This window comes from Lethenteron reissneri, chromosome 21, assembly GCF_015708825.2.
Source record: "Lethenteron reissneri isolate LAM-NWPU_2019-01 chromosome 21, ASM1570882v1, whole genome shotgun sequence".
Taxonomy (NCBI): domain Eukaryota; kingdom Metazoa; phylum Chordata; class Hyperoartia; order Petromyzontiformes; family Petromyzontidae; genus Lethenteron; species Lethenteron reissneri.
The window spans coordinates 7967131-7984456 of record NC_083799.1 but is presented as its reverse complement, the minus strand read 5'-3'; the positions used below and the strand labels follow the sequence as shown (position 1 = coordinate 7984456).

At 42.2% G+C, this 17326-nt stretch overlaps 1 protein-coding gene across 1 annotated transcript in view; it reads left to right on the top strand.

Annotated features, from left to right (window-relative positions):
• Nucleotides 1-17326, top strand: part of LOC133345155 (protein TANC1-like) — a 106105-nt gene that overhangs the window by 8212 nt on the left and 80567 nt on the right.

Here is a 17326-nt window from a genome sequence, read left to right as displayed (position 1 = left end):
CGAATGCAGCATTAGTGCAAACAACACAGATATTTCGGCATGGTAAAATAGTATATTCTATATGCATGTTTATGTATTTGTTCATCATGATTGCCTGTATTGACATGTGCTTTTATCAGGTGTTTGTGTACATGCAATTGAAATCAATTATAGTTGCATATCTTCATGTAAAGGCCTAAAACTAAAATGAGTAAACCTATTTCAATCTGTTAAGCAGTAATTAATGTTGTTGAGGTGAGAACACAATTGATATTGATTGGGCCTGATTTGTATGTTAGCTAATATATGTTACTGTTTGTTAGAAACATTAACAAATTTCCACTATATGCCACGGATGTGGCTGTTCTTCCACTATGACTACAGCAGTGCATACCGACTGTGGTGGTTACTGCTATCACTACAGTAGTACATGTTGACTCTATAGCAGTATTTATCGACTGTATAGCATGAAGTACTCACCTGATAGAGTGGCGTGGTGAGGCCTAGTCCCGTGCAGAGCCTCCGGCCTCGCCTAGATTGTCCAGCCGGCCGAGGTGGCACCTTGGCAGGCTGGGGCTGGGCTGCTACCCCCCCCCCCCCCCCGCAGCCATGATCTCTCCGGCCGCTCTGCAATAATATCGACGGCCTTTCGTGGTAGCATCTAGCGACTGTATAGTAGTAATAAATGCATGCATTGGGGTGGGGGGGACATCACACAGTGAAGAATTTACCTGAGTGTTTAGTGTATTTTTATAGCATTTTTAAGGCGAAATAAAATGTCCCCCTCACTCCCACCGAAGGTGTGCGACTTGGCATGGGCCGTTCCACCCACCAAAGGCAAGTGAGTTGGTATGCTCATGCAGGCGTCATACATCGCTAATTAAACGAATTAAAAGTTTTTGACATGCGTTTTTCTGGATTTTTGTTGTTATTCTGTCTCTCACTGTTCAAATAAACCTACCATTAAAATTATAGACTGATCATTTATTTGTCAGTGGGCAAACGTACAAAATCAGCAGGGGATCAAATACTTTTTTCCCTCACTGTACGTGTTAAAACATATTTAGTGTTGGTGATGACCCATAATTTTTCTCATGTTTTTATATTGTAAACTGGCAGCTGCCTGAGAGCCTATATTATTCCCAATAAGTGAAATACATACAGGTTCAAAAGCATTATTTTAGAGCATATAGTTAATACACTGAGCCACAGGCACATGCAAACCACAGAGGCCCTTGAATTTGTGTTCACAATTACATTTAATACACTAATGTCTGTGTATGTGTATTACACTGCTTAATACGTGGTAGGCAATTGAAAACAGAAATAGTATATTATGTGGTGTGACCAGTATGCACAATATATAATGCGTTATATGGTTGAAATATTTCATTTCAATCCAACATAACCCGCTGAGCTGCAATACCTTGTTGTGGTATAACAAGGTGAATTGCAAGTACAGCAGTAAAACTGGCATTAGTAATATAGTTTAGATCATGATACATTCAACATAACAATCAGAATATGTATCTGTACTGGAGGAATCCGATGAGCTATAAACCTATTTTTGAAAGATATCCTTTAGGGGCAGGTAAGAACGTTACAAAAAAAAAACAACACAAAAACACGACAGGAGTGCAAAGTATAAGGAAGGTAAACAAATCACCCAAACACATAGAAATAAAACTAAACCATCCCAATCCTACCAAACAGCTCACTGAGGTATAAACGTATTTTTCCAAAGCATGACCAGCTGCTGAAAAAAGGCATCGATTTATATTTATTATGGTCCTTTGATGCAACAATTAACCGAGCATCTGCAAATGAGCTGATTTCATTCCTGATTTCATTGCATGCACCGATCCACACTTCTTTGAATCCTTTTTAGCTTTTCCCATTTTCTTTGTCAATATGCACGTCTCCGATCACATCAGGAGGGATTATATACCTCATGGCAGTTATTGAAGGTAGACCGGGATCAACGTGATCATTTATAGGCAGATGAGAGCAGGTTTTATGGCTTTTGGAAAACGGATCTCAACATTGAAAAGTAACATACTGCTGTGCTTAAAGAAGATAGTGTACCTTCTGTAAAATAGATACAGTACTGTTTATTTTTTTATTCATCTTATTGAGTTCATGTTGCAGTCATTTTAGATGGGTTAGGATTAGGATAACTTTTTAGTATGCAGAGTATTCCAATTTAGTGTGATATTTGTACCATAAATTTAACTACACAATTATATTTGCTTAAAATCGATGGCCCCTCTGGCACATATAATGTCACATTTAAAATGTGAAGTAATGACTGGTAATTTGGTGCTCTTACAACCCATCGGGCCAGCATTACTGCAAAGCACAGAAATGTGAAAATGTACCCTGCCCCTCATAATTAAAGGCATCAAGTGTCTTATTTCAGCCTGGATCAATTGACCTTTCAACTCTTTCAACATTTGGCTGGCAATAATGAATGTCACTTGCCATGCAGACTTTAATTAAAGGCCCCAATAAATCATTAGTTTTATTTCAGACAATTTTTAATTCAAGTAGTATATAGCAAACTTTATATCACTGATGTAAGGGCTTACTTACGTTTGTTTACGAGTACTGGAATGTACACGCAAACACTATATTTAATCCCTCACTGGGTAAATATTGCATCGTCATTCATCAGCTAATGTGCTACTTTCAGTGCATCAAAACTATATTTTCTCAATGAATATGCCTTACTTCAGTTACAAAGTGATGCAGTGATTATGCAAGTTTTAACTCTTAAAGGATTTGGTTAGAATGATATATATAATTTCAGTCACCAACGGGACATGCAATCATCATAAGCCATTATCCACTGCTGAATAAAGACTCGCCCCAAACCGTTGTCATCTTTTAAGATTCTGTAACGTAACAAATCACCAGGCCCATACACACGAGCTGATTTCATTGTTCCATCTCCTCGGCATGGATTCTTTTGGATGGTTAATTCCTAGGCTGCCATTCCATCACTATTTAACTATTAACTATCTCACGATTCTTGACTATCACTATTCAATCACTTCTTTCCCATCGATTATCACTTCTTCTGACATGTTCTGCTTAATTGTTGGAATGTTGTAATTCACCTGTGTGTAGAATATATGTACTATACTGTTGAATATCAAGATGAAAAATCTTAATTACGGTCATGCACATACTGTGTTATTGAAGATTGCTTGTCTATTAATTGAGTTATCCGAAGAACAAAAAAAAACATTCGATTGGTAATTCATACACATGATGAATGCAATGTAAATCATTTTCAAATAATTTGTATAGATAGTATGGTGTGAATTTAATATGCTATCATTTAATGAATGGTTGTATGAAACATTAATTTTAGCAGTGCAACTGATGATATTTTATTGAGTAATGAAGCTCAGTCACCGAAGCATCACTTATATGCTAAAGGTTTATATGGCGGAGTGATATTACAGAGATGGATCCACAAATCGATATCCTCATTCTAGTGATAAATGTGGCATCCTGTTTTCTGTGAGTGACATGTAATATAGCCTTAGAAGCCCAGGGTTGACTACAATTTTAAAGTGAATCTCATACTGACTTGCAAAACTGGTAAAAGCATTGTCTCTCACTAAGATATACCGTCATTGACTGGATACTGTATTTTACTCGCACACCTAGAGGATACGTATGCCATTCTTGGAGTTGCATTCATAAACAGAAGAGACACACGTGGATTAGAACATATATGCAAGTTAATTCTATGATTCAAACCGTAAATAGAAATAATTGGGCTTTAGTAGGATATGTCGGTAGATGGTCAAGAATAATGATGGAATGGCAGCCAAGGGGTAAAATGTGCCCAAGAGGACACGTCGTAATGAAAGCAGCTCTTATGCAGTATGTGAGGGATGAATATGGCTTCGGGAGACCTTCATCCAACAGTGGATTGATCATGGTTGATGGTGATGTGGAGGATAGTTGTGTATATTCTGTATACAAATCATTCAGTCTGGATATTTAAAATATAGGAATTTCTATGTTATGGCATTCAAGGTAAGATTTTGCAAATTGCTGAAGAATTACTGAAGAATATCCATGCTTATGCACTGCTAAAAGGATAAACAACAGAGTAGCTTGAGGTGAGAACCGGTATGTGACAATGATGTATTTTGCCTCTCACTTTGTTCAAATCTTGTACTTAACTTAGTGTTCACTGAAACCATGGATATGGCAGAGATGGCAAAATACCAAGGATTACCCTGGGTCATTTCCAACTCAGAGACTTGAAATGTGTGGATAATGCAGGTTTGTTCGTTAGAATACAGACTGGGGCTTTGCAGAGTTTATTTTACCCAGTCTCAGAGCCTGAGGCTCTACAATGGGACCATTACATGAACCTTCCCAAAATAAAATTCATGATAGTGGCTTAGGGATGTGAGCTGTGCACGTTTATGATAAGTGTAAGTAGGAAATGAGAGTGTGGAAGTAATATCGGGCTTGTATTTGGGTAGTCCAGGTACAGGAATGTTAATTTTATTTGGGGTAGTGATCATGAGGTCAAGAGATGTAGCACATTAGCAGGGCAGGCTTTTGATGGACCACATAAACCACATTGGTATCGGTCCACATTGGTGTTAAAAGCCAAGTGTTTGAGGTAGGAGTTTTTTGTTACTGTTTGGATTAGAAAATTGGATTTTAATAAAGCAAATAGAAAATAGGCCCCTGGCCTTTAGATGCACATCAATGCACATAATGCTAGATATTTCATGGAAGGACCTTTTGAAGAATAGATTTGGAAACATGTTATGGATATAATTATGAAAAGGAGGTTTCGATGGATGGGATATGTGCACGTAATGACTGAAACAGGCATTGGAGGGGTTAGCCAGCATTCAGCAATTAAGTGGAAGTGGAGAACAGTATCTTCAGTTAGAAAAGCATTAAATAGTACACTAACTTAGATAGTTAGATACTCTAAGAAGGGATCTTTAAGATTAGGAATCAACATAACAACTCTGGGATCGGATCTAGCAAAAGCAAGGAAGCAAAAGCAGGATACGGAGGCATCAGCAACATTGTTTGTGATGACCTTGACCTTCACTTGAAACAATATTCTACACCTATTGACCACAGTAGGGGATACGCACTGTTATGTAAAACATTTAATTCTAGATAATGTGTTGGTGTCTTTTTTTGTCTTTTATGTGCATGCGTGCATATATAAAAGGGTACTAAAACATTGAACTGACTACAATGCATGAGTAAAGCAATGCTATATAATGGCCTATTTTTAATATGTAATGTGGAAAAGAGGATGCTGCAGTTTCGTGAGACATAGGACAGGTTTCAGACAATACATTTTTCTTCAGAAAGCTGTGAAAATCATATCCAATTCGAGAAAGGCCACTATTGTGCTGTGCTTGATTACCGTTTGTTGCAATCAAATAACATTGAAGATTCAGCCTGCTGTAATGATACTCTTGCCAGTTAAAAAAAACATACGCTGTATGTATTGAAATAAAAAAGGTAACATAAATAATCAGATAATACATTTCTTGCTGAAATTAACGTAGTGTAAGGAAATTGAAGCAGCCATGCAGGGCATAAAATGCCTATAAATTATTGTGGTTGCATTGGATCCTCTTTAATAGCTTTTTAAACCCTAATGACCATTGTGACCCTAATAGCCACTGGTTGTCAAAATGATATAATTCACAATGGAATAGGTTTCTATAGTACAAAATGTCTTGACCGGATGCAATTTTTAAAGTCACAAATATATCTGGGACTGCTTGGATTCAATTAACAATACAGATAATACACTATCCAGTAGCTGTGTTTATCATCTATTACTGTGTTTGACGATTTAGTACTGTACCGATGGGATAATCCAATTTGTAATTTACAAAACAGATTTCAAAGGTCAGCGTCCAAGGTCAAGGCTTTTTTTGTTAAATTAAAATCACTCTATTGCACAAGGCTTAGCTTACTTTATGCTCAGACATCATTAAACATTATACTCTGGGGCCTGCCTTTAAAAATATATTAAAAACAAGTAATCTATATATATAAAATCGTGAATGTCTGTCTGTCCGTCTGTGTGTGTGTGTGTGTGGATTTCGGACCATACGCACTTTCATTGGACGCCGGTTGCCCCTGGCAACGGCTAGCGACGCCTTCGCCGCTTTCATTGGACCTGGCAACGGCTAGCGACGCCTTCGCCAAGGGCTGTAGTTTCATTGGACGGCGGTTGCCCCTGCCAACGGCTAGCCACGCCTTCGCCACTTTCATAGGCTCCGTAAATAATTAAATAATAGCCAGTACACAGTGTTGTTGGAGCGCTGAGGGGGGGGGGGGGGGAAGGCACGCCACCCGTACCCTGCCTCTGCCGGGTGGACAATTTTGGCGAGGCCGCAGGCTCTGCACGCTACTAGGCCTCGACACCCACCACGCCACTCTGAGGTAAATTCATCAAAGTTTTTCCTACTCTTCACTCCACCCCCACCACAATGTGTGCAATTAATATTACTTTTAAACCCAACGCGCCAAACATCGATTACTTAAATGTTCACTGTACAAATAGTCATTAAGCTGGGTCAGCGTACTGCCAGTCTATCATGTAGACTGTAGCCTGCTTATTAAGCTCGGTGAGCGTACTGCCACTCTATCATGTACACTCTAGCCTGCTTATGAAGCTGACTGCGTGTACTGGCAGTCTATAATGTGGACTGTAGCCTGGTTATTATAATCGATTCTTTATATGTTCTTTGTACAAATAGTCATTAAGCTGGTTTAGCGACCCCAGTTCGATTCCAACTCACGCCCACCACCGCTGACGATTATTTGAAACGGACCTGGCCCTCCCCTAGGTCCACTCAGCCTCAAACGCGTAACTGCTGTCGTGTGTGAACATCGTCACTGGGGAGACAAAGGCGGCCGGGCATCGTGGATCCAAGTCCCGGGCGAAGCCGGGTCTTTTGTGTATGTGTGTATGTGTTTATGTGTATCTCTGTGTGTCTGTATGTATGTGTGTATGTATGTGTATGTGTGTGTGTATGTATGTGGGTTTTTTTCTATGTCTTTATGTGTATGTCTGCGTGTCTGTATGTATGTGTGTATGTACGTGTGTGCATGTGCTTGGGTGTATGTATGTGTGTGTCTATATATGTGTGTGTATGTGTTTCTGTGTATGTATGTGTGTGTATGTATGTGTGTTATGTGTCTGTCTGTGTGTCTGCATGTATGTGTGTGTATTGTGTATGTGTTTGTATGAGTTTGTGTCTTTACGCTCGCATTACACAAATGTTTTGCAGGTCTAAGGCGTTCCTTGCGCAGCATTGCCGCTTTATTATTTCAGTCGTTTACTGCCGTATGCACCCTGACAGTCGTGTGTGTCTGCAGCAAGCGCGTGTATGTGTACCTATGGACGCGCGCGCGTGTGTTGTGTAGGGGGAACGGTAGTGTAGTGCTTAGCGTGCTGCCTGTGTCTGTGTGTGTGTGTCTGTGTGTGTGTGTCTGTATGTGTGTCTGTGTGTGTGTCTGTGTGTGTGGTGTGTGGGGAGCGGTAGTGTAGTGGTTAGCGTGCTGTCTGTGTGTGTGTCTCTGTCTGTGTGTGTCTGCGTGTGTCTGTGTGTGTGTCTGTGCGTGTGTGGTGTGTGAGGAGCGGTGGGTGTAGTGCTTAACGCTACGCTGCGCTACCAACCCGGCGAACCCAGTTCCATTCCCGCTCACGGCCACCACCGGTGACGATTATTTGAACACACACAGACAGCACGCTAACCACTACACTACCGCTCCCCACACACCACACACGCACACACACAGACACACACAGACACACACACAGACACACACACACAGACACACACACACAGACACAGGCAGCACGCTAAGCACTACACTACCGTTCCCCCTACACAACACACGCGCGCGCGTCCATAGGTACACATACACGCGCTTGCTGCAGACACACACGACTTTCAGGGTGCATACGGCAGTAAACGACTGAAATAATAAAGCGGCAATGCTGTGTAAGGAACGCCTTAGACCCGCATTATACATTTGTGTAATGCGAGCGTAAACACACAAACACACACAAACACATACACAATACACACACACATACATGCAGACACACAGACAGACACATAACACACATACATACACACACATACAAACACAGAAACACATACACACACATACATAGACACACACATACATACACACAAACACATCCACAGACGTACATACACACATACATACAGGCACGCAGACATACACATAAACAAATACAAAAAAACCCACATACATACACACACACATACATACACACAAACACATACACACACATACATACACACATGCATACAGACACACAGACATACACATAAACACATACACATGACCCGGCTTCGCCCGGGACTTGGATCCACCACGGCGGCAAAACCGACATACATACACACACAGACATACACACAAACACATACACACACATACATACACACATGCATACAGACACACAGACATACACATAAACACATACACATGACCCGGCTTCGCCCGGGACTTGGATCTACCACGCCCAGCCGCCTTTGTCTCCCAAGTGCCGATGTTAATACGCCACACCAGTTACTCGTTTGAGGCTGAGTGGACCTAGGGGAGGTTCAAATAATCGTCACCGGTGGTGGCCGTGAGCGGGAATGGAACTGCGTTCGCCGGGTTGGTAGCGCAGCGTAGCGTTAAGCACTACACCCACCGCTCCTCACACACCACACACGCACAGACACACACACAGACACACGCAGACACACACAGACAAACACAGACAGACACACACACACAGACACACAGACAGCACGCTAAGCACTACACTACCGCTCCCCACACACCACACACGCACACACACAGACACACACACAGACACACGCAGACACACACAGACAGACACAGACAGACACACACACACACAGACACAGACAGCACGCTAAGCACTACACTACCGTTCCCCCTACACAACACACGCGCGCGCGTCCATAGGTACACATACACGCGCTTGCTGCAGACACACACGACTTTCAGGGTGCGTAAGGCAGTAAACGACTGAAATAATAAAGCGGCAATGCTGTGCGAGGAACGCCTTAGACCAGCAACACATTTGTGTAATGCGAGCGTAAACACACAAACACATACAAACACATACACACACATACATACACACACATACACACAAACACATACACACAGACATACACATACACACAAACACACACATACATGCACACAAACACATACACAATACACACACACATACATGCAGACACAGACAGACACATAACACACATACATACACACACATACACACACATAGACACACACATACATAGACACACACATACATACACACAAACACATGCACACACGTACATACACACATACATAGAGACACGCAGACATACACATAAAGACATAAAAAAACCCACATACATACACACACACATACACACAAACACATACATACACATACATACACACATACATAGAGACACACAGACATACACATAAACACAAACACACATACACATGACCCGGCTTCGCCCGGGACTTGGATCCACGATGCCCCGCCGCCTTTGTCTCCCCAGTGACGATGTTCACACACGACAGCAGTTACGCTTTTGAGGCTGAGTGGACCTAGGGGAGGGCCAGGTCCGTTTCAAATAATCGTCAGCGGTGGTGGGCGTGAGTTGGAATCGAACTGGGGTCGCTCAAGCAGCTTAATGACTGTTTGTACAAAGAACATATAAAGAATCGATTATAATAACCAGGCAAGAGTCCACATTATAGACTGCCAGTACACGCACTCAGCTTCATAAGCAGGCTAGAGTGTACATGATAGAGTGGCAGTACGCTCACCGAGCTTAATAAGCAGGCTACAGTGTACATAATAGACTGGCAGTACGCTCACCCAGCTTAATGAGTATTTGTACAGTGAACATTAAAGTAATCGATTGTTGGCGCGTTGGGTTTAAAAGTAATATTAATAGCACACATTGTGGTGGGGGTGTAGTGAAGAGTAGGAAAAACTTTGATGAATTTACCTCAGAGTGGCGTGGTGGGTGTCGAGGCCTAGTAGCGTGCAAAGCCTGCGGCCTCGCCTAAAATTGTCGGCTTGGAAGAGGCAGGGTACGGGTGGCGTTCCTTCCCCCCCCCCCTAGCGCTCCAACAATACTGTGTAATGGCTATTATTTAATTAAATACGGAGCTTATGAAAGTGGCGAAGGCGTGGCTAGCCGTTGGCAGGGGCAACCGCCGTCCAATGAAACTGCAGCCCTTGGCGAAGGCGTGGCTAGCCGTTGCCAGGTCCAATGAAAGCGGCGAAGGCGTGGCTAGCCGTTGCCAGGGGCAACCGCCGTCCAATGAAAGTGCGTATGGGCCAAAGTCCACACACACACACACACAGACAGACAGACATGAACGATTTTATATATATAGATTAATTGTTGTTACATAGTATTTTGGGATGCTAACTTTAATATGCCTATTGATCACATTTTTTTCATACAAATGTAGTGAGTTACTTTGAAATCACTATTCAGGAGGCAACAACTGTATTCTACATTACATAACACCATTACACACGGGACTATAATACACCTGACTCTTACCCTCGTTACACACGAGACTATAACACTATCTCTTGCGCACATGGGATAACTATAACCGGGTCAGAGCAGCCAACGTGCTGTCTGACCCACGACGTCGTAGACGGAGACAAAGACGTAGCACTTGGGTTCCACGTCACCTGCAGACAGCCCCGATATGCGATCAGGGCTCCCCTTTTATACCTCTCAGCGCGACCTGGCTCCACACTTGGCCGTGCCCCCCTCTGGAACTCTCCAGAAGATTCCCGGCTACACTTCCCGTGTCCCCTCCGTCACCTTTTCCCCCGACTTCTCACCCCGGTCCATCACGTGCTTCACCCGATGCCGGGGTGACTCGTCCTCACATGCCCCCCTCTGCCAGAAGCCCTCACCACGCTCCCCCGTGACCAAGTATGTGGCAATTACTTGCTGCGATGGCGGAGTGGCTGCTATTCCCTATTCTGTCGGTAGGACTCATTTGCCTCTTTCTACTAGCATCCGGTACCATGCCGCTCGTGACCCACTGTATGGGACTGCACGGTGTGCGAGCCTCTGCACCCATATTTCCTTGTTTTACAGCACTTAGCGCTACGCGCCGTAGTGATCCATTTTACATCACTACATAAATATAAAATGCATGGGGAGGCTCTCATCCAGCAGTGAATTGACAAAAATTTGGTGTACATGTATAATTAAATACAGTATTCCACTATACAACATATACACCATGATTGCAAAATTATTTTAAATGCTATTTATTTTCATGTTACAGTATAGCGCAAGATAATTTCGCAATTAATATTCTGTATTGTAAAATTACTTCTGTTTTGTATTTCAGTCATTCTCTTTCCACGGCTGGATGAAGACCTCCCCAGGCCATAGTAATCATGGGGATTTTTGGTCAAGGGAGCTCGGGTGAAGGAATGGCAGTGCCAACTCTGATATCACTTGTCACTGATGTTAGCCATGGCCAAGAATTGAACTCGGGTCACCAGGTTCATGGCGCAGCATGAACTACTGCTCCAACCCCTCTGCTCAGTCCTAGTTATATCCAGTACTAAGTAACGTTATGCAAACAAGAATACATACTGTGTGGTATCATTCCTTTAAAAAGAATGCTGTATTTTATTCAGACAGTAATACGCCTTAAATAATGTATAGTGAGTCCAACTGAGTCGCAAACGTTGTCTTGGGAGCAACACTATTTATTACACCAACTCAACACAACATAACATAACCTACACTTGGGTGTTGAACACCCATCTAACCACGCTACGGCAGAACTAGACACGGTTCACTATCCCGGTCCGGACCACGAGCTGGGTCCCGGACCGCGTGGCTAGAGGCTTCTTCAACCCGACGTGGATCTTCTTCACCAACAACCCCAAGAACCCTGAGCCCCTCACGGGGCCCCGTTAAATCGGCCTGGGCTGGGGCTGGCTCCGCCCCTCGCCCCACCCACCTTCTAGATCTCTCGAGCTCTTTCCAGAAGGCTCCCGAGAGCTCCTTTATACCACGTGACCGCCCATCGGCCCCCGTCCACCGGTGGCCCCCCTCCAATATCAGCTGGTCACATGTCGGCAAGTCAACCAGCGTATCATACCCCAACGTAACCCTGGCTGGCTGACACTCCCTCTCGCTCCCTCACCGAGAGCTCGCACCGCACACTGTACGTGGTGCCACCACGCTGATCAGCGCTCACCAAAGCCTCCCGAGGGCTGGTACTACGCCCAGTAACCGGGCTGCACATAATGACAACATATTATTCGCCGTGGTTTCGCAAGCCCAGCACCACACAGTGACATTCACAGTCACTACACATGTAATAGTCCATGAGTACAAAGGCATAGTTACTAAAAGTGCATACGCAAGATGATTTTTTTTAAACACTGTACTTTATTCTGGAATCCTGCTTAGATTTAATTTAATGTTTGGATGGGTTGAGGTGGCTTTGAACATAGCACACTATTTCAGGGCATACTCTAAAGATAAGGGAAAATAAAATATATTTTAAAATGTCAGATAAATTATTCATACGTGCGTGAGTGCAGCATACATTGCAGGGATTTTGACAGTTCACACAACTGTGATAAATGGTGCCTGACATTTCTACAAATGCTCCTTTAGAAGTTCAACTTTTCAGAAGAAAATATGAGAGATGTTGAGTCAACCTGGTGCAAAACTTTTTTTGGAAATTATTTTGCCGTACATATTTACATACTCTCATTTTTGGAGGGTAAATATGCTGTGGTTGGCACAACAACCCATACAGTATACAATGAGCCTGAAAGAGTAATATATATTAAAACACTGGAAAACATCTGTTAATAATGGAACTGTTAGCAAATTCCTGTGTACATATTTTTAAACAGCAGATAGTTTAATTGCTCTGTATGTACAGTATATATAGTACTGGGAAGATTCACACGATCAGTGTGAAGTGTGTACATTTAAATGAAACGTTATGCATTCCTAAGATCCTTGTCATGTTGATGTTGTACAATGGTACGTGTTGTTTTGCTGCAAGCACTTTGAAAAATGCTCGCATGCTTTTTCGCCCTACTGCCATGCTTGCTTGCATGGTGATTCCAAAGAACACAGGATGAGATGTTACTATCCTTTGTGCAAGCACTTCCAAGAGTTCATGAACAGTGAGCCTGGTGAAATTTGGGGAGCGCATCGTCAGTAGTGAACCTTTGGTTCCTAAGGTGTTTCGGCCTTTCATACTATACACCCTCCCCAAAGGCGGCCAGCGACAGGGTGATCAATCCTACGCTTGCGTCCCATTCCCAATTAGTCATAGGAGTTGCCTTGTTGTTGATAGCCAACATCCCATGGGACTATGCATGGCAGGGGTGTCCTCCTCCCTGAGTCAAGCATTGTTGACTGCATACCTCCCGGCCCTCTCACTTTGGGGCCCAGCTGGGGTCTTCTTCATCCAGAGCCACCGACTGCTGCCTTCTGCCGCCTCCGATACAGCTCTGATTGCCGAACGCTGGCTCTGGCCCTTAATTCCCAGGTCTCTAAGCAGTCTGGTTGTAGATGTTGCCACAAAACGTCTGCAGCCCACCTCCACTGGTCGGACTTCTGTGTTCCAGCCATGATGTCGTGCTTCAGCAGCTAGATCGGCATAACGCAGATGTTTTCGCTCATAAGCCTCATCTACTGAGTCCTCCCAGGGTACTGTGAGCTCAATGATGAAGACCAGTGCAATCTGTCCTGACCTACACAGTTTTGAATACATTTATGAGCACGCAGCTAAAACACACGCCGTGTGTGTTTGCGCATGTGCATTAACTGAGTACTATACATGCGTGTGGATGCTTGCATTGTGCACGTGCGTGCAAGGGCGGGCAGGCACGTGAATGAATTTTGGTGCTGCAGAGGTTGACATACCAAGGTCCCCCATCACAAATGATGGATGAACCCTGGATGAAACTTATGGGACGAGACCGTTGCTTTTTGTTGTATCTTAGATTGGCCTGGGGCTCATTACTCTGGTCACAAGTGTTGTGTATCTCTGTGCTGTGGATGTGCGAGATATGTTTGTGTGTGTGTGCTTTGGCACGGGTGCGTTTATGTGCATTAAAAAAAAATATATAATGTATATGTCAATAATACTGAAATGCGTATAGTCTTCTTGGTTCTTTCGGTAAAGTCACGTAGACGGGAAGTAATAAAATAATAAAAATAAAAGAATTGTTTTATTATGTTTTATTTTTATTTTTATTATTTTATTACTTCCCTTCTACGTGACTTTACCGAAAGAACCAAGAAGATGAATCCCTGCAGTCACGAAAGCTTTAAATCGAAATTTATGCGTATAGTCGTTTGCATTCCCTTTTATACTGTGCATTATTATGTATTGTGCATTAAAATTAATTGCAATGCATTTACAAAGGGTTTCATTGTATTCAGAATAAATGTGTTAAAATAAGTGCACATTGCTGTGCATATTTATTAGCCATTTTTAATACGGTAAACGAACCATATAGTAAATCACTGTAGGCTGAGCTTATTCAACAGAGGAATATGAAAACTACACGAACTCTCTTCTAAAGCCCTCTCGTGGCTAGAAGACATACACAATGGCATTTAGCGCCTGAAAATATTTCCGTACACACGGATAAACACAGTAAACCATTTTTGACCGATGAGAAGAAATGAAATATGGCAACCGTGCATCTGTGACCCACCATAATGGCACGGGGGAACGTGTACCATGCCTTAATTGGAACTTGAATAAATCATTACGAAGATGTCGGGTTCTTTTTCTAATGCCTTTTTTTATCACAAGTAGCAGTTACATTTAATTTCAAAGGTGAAATAATTATAGTTACAGCTGGGAGATTTTTTTTTAATAGCAAGTTACTATCCTGCCTTTTCAGTAGTGTTCTTGTTTCTTGTATAAATCTGAGGTCTTCATCCAGCGGTGGATAGACAATGATTTATACATTCACGATATATAAACATTGAACCATTTTATGATCGCTTCTCGCTTTTCTTAATATAGATGTTGCATTCCAGATTTGACCAAGACGATAATTATAGAAATCCAGTCTTTCATCATATAGTTCAGCTTACAGTATGAGTATGAGTTTTAAAATCCAGTACCTTACTGTACAATATCAAAACGATGGCATGTTATAGAGTATTAGAATGGAAACTAGCATGCAGTAGACATTACCCATTAACACCAGCCAGTCATTTTGGAAGCAACGCTGAATTTATATTACACAACAGTTAGTTTTGGAACCTCATTTGCCAGTAGAGAAATATGATAATTGTTTTTTTTACCCTTTTATCTGGCAACAAAACTGACACCTTTTTTTACAAGGAGTCATGTTTGCATAAACCACAATACCTGCAGTCGTTATGCAAACAAAAAACACAACTCTGATAATGTATGCACTGTCCAACACCATGTGAGTCTAGGCTCTAAGGAAAGCTGTCTCGGGTGTGGACCAATCAACTTCAAGGACAGTGCATACATTATCAGAGTTATGTTTTTTGTTTGCATTACGACTGCAGGTATTGTGGTCTATGCAAACATGACTCCTTGTAAAAAAGGTGTCAGTTTTGTTGCCAGGTAAAAGGGTAATAAAACCAATTATCAACAGTCTGACAAACACAAACCCTCTTGGGTCGGACAGGTTTGGGATGCAAGGGCTGGCTCAACATTGAAACCCGTGTGAACACATTTTGTACAATTAAACCCAAGCAACACTGCAAGTGTTAACCTTTAAGCTGTTATTTTAAAAAATACCGTGTACAGTATTGTTTAATGGATTGCCTCGTTTTATGTCACAGGTGTAATTTTGTCTCATTAAGGGGGCTTGAATTAACTTTTAAAGCAATGGTTATTTAAACCAGATTCACAAACTTTAACCATATCTTAAACATACATTCGTTTAAGTGCTAATATGCACTGAGTGTACATGCATTATACTTTTCAGTAATTTTGTAGTATTTGATATGAAAAAAAATCTCATTACTTTGTAAGTGTCTGATCTTATTCAGTTATTTTTTTTATCATTTTACTTACAAACCTGATCAATTTCAAGGGGAATTCAATGTGTAATAAGAGAGCGCCATCTCCTGTATTATTGTGGGGGGTGTATTACCTTATACAGGCTGTTTATCTATAGTGGATATTACATCCAGGTGAAAGGCGATGAGGCGGATCGACCAGGGAAGTCTCTGGAACGTTCTCGAAGGTTCCAAGAGGGGCGTGGCCAGAGGCGGGGCTTAGCCTCCGGGGAGCGAATATAAGCCGGGGGCAGAGCAACGTTCGGGGTCGGTGTTGAAGATAAAGAGAAGCTCCCTGTTACAGCTACCCCGCCATCTCCACCTGCCACGTGGCGGCTCGACCTTCAGCCGCTCAGTTGCTCCCTAGCACGCCATCAGCCAGTGGCGTGTTGGTGAGCGGGTGAGCGCCACGTGGCGCGGGGCAGCGCAGCCACCCAAGTGGGTGGACATCCGCAGAGAGAGAGAGAGAAACAAGTCTGTACTGAAGATTTATTAATAAACAACTTCAAGTCTTTACCGTGTCGGAGCCACTTATTACAAATGTACTATGACACGTCTGCATATTACAGTCCCTCCAGAAAAACGCGGAGTTTTTTGGTGATTGTTGCGGGCAAAAATCGTTGATTATGCGGCACGTTTTCTTAAAAAATGCGATGGAATATGCGGGATATTTATGCAATTTTATGCGATTAAATTGCGGGAACTTGCAAAAATTGCGGGAACTTGCAAAAACTGCGGTTTGATGAAAAAGAGAAAAAAAAGTGATTCCCCCAACACCCTATTCACTAGGCTACTACTTTAATGTAAATAGTCATTTCTTATTACTTCCTATGATAAGCAAGCATACTGCATCACAGAAAGTGCTGGGAATATTTAAGTTCTCATCTTGTTTTATTTCAGACCTTAACAAACAGATGGCTCAAACTTACAAAACATTGAGTCGAACAAGTTCTGTAGCTTTACAAAATGAATATGCTACAACTTCTGTAAAAATGAATAAATAAAAGATTAAAAAATAAAATGTGTGCTTCCTGTTTTACAGAGGTAGCTATACAAAACAGACATCTTCTGTTAAAATAAGTGTTTTCAGTGCACAGTAACGTAAGCAATACAGTAACAGTACAGTCTTACAGTAATGTAAATGTACATACTACTAACAAAAAAGTGCAATCTTACAACTG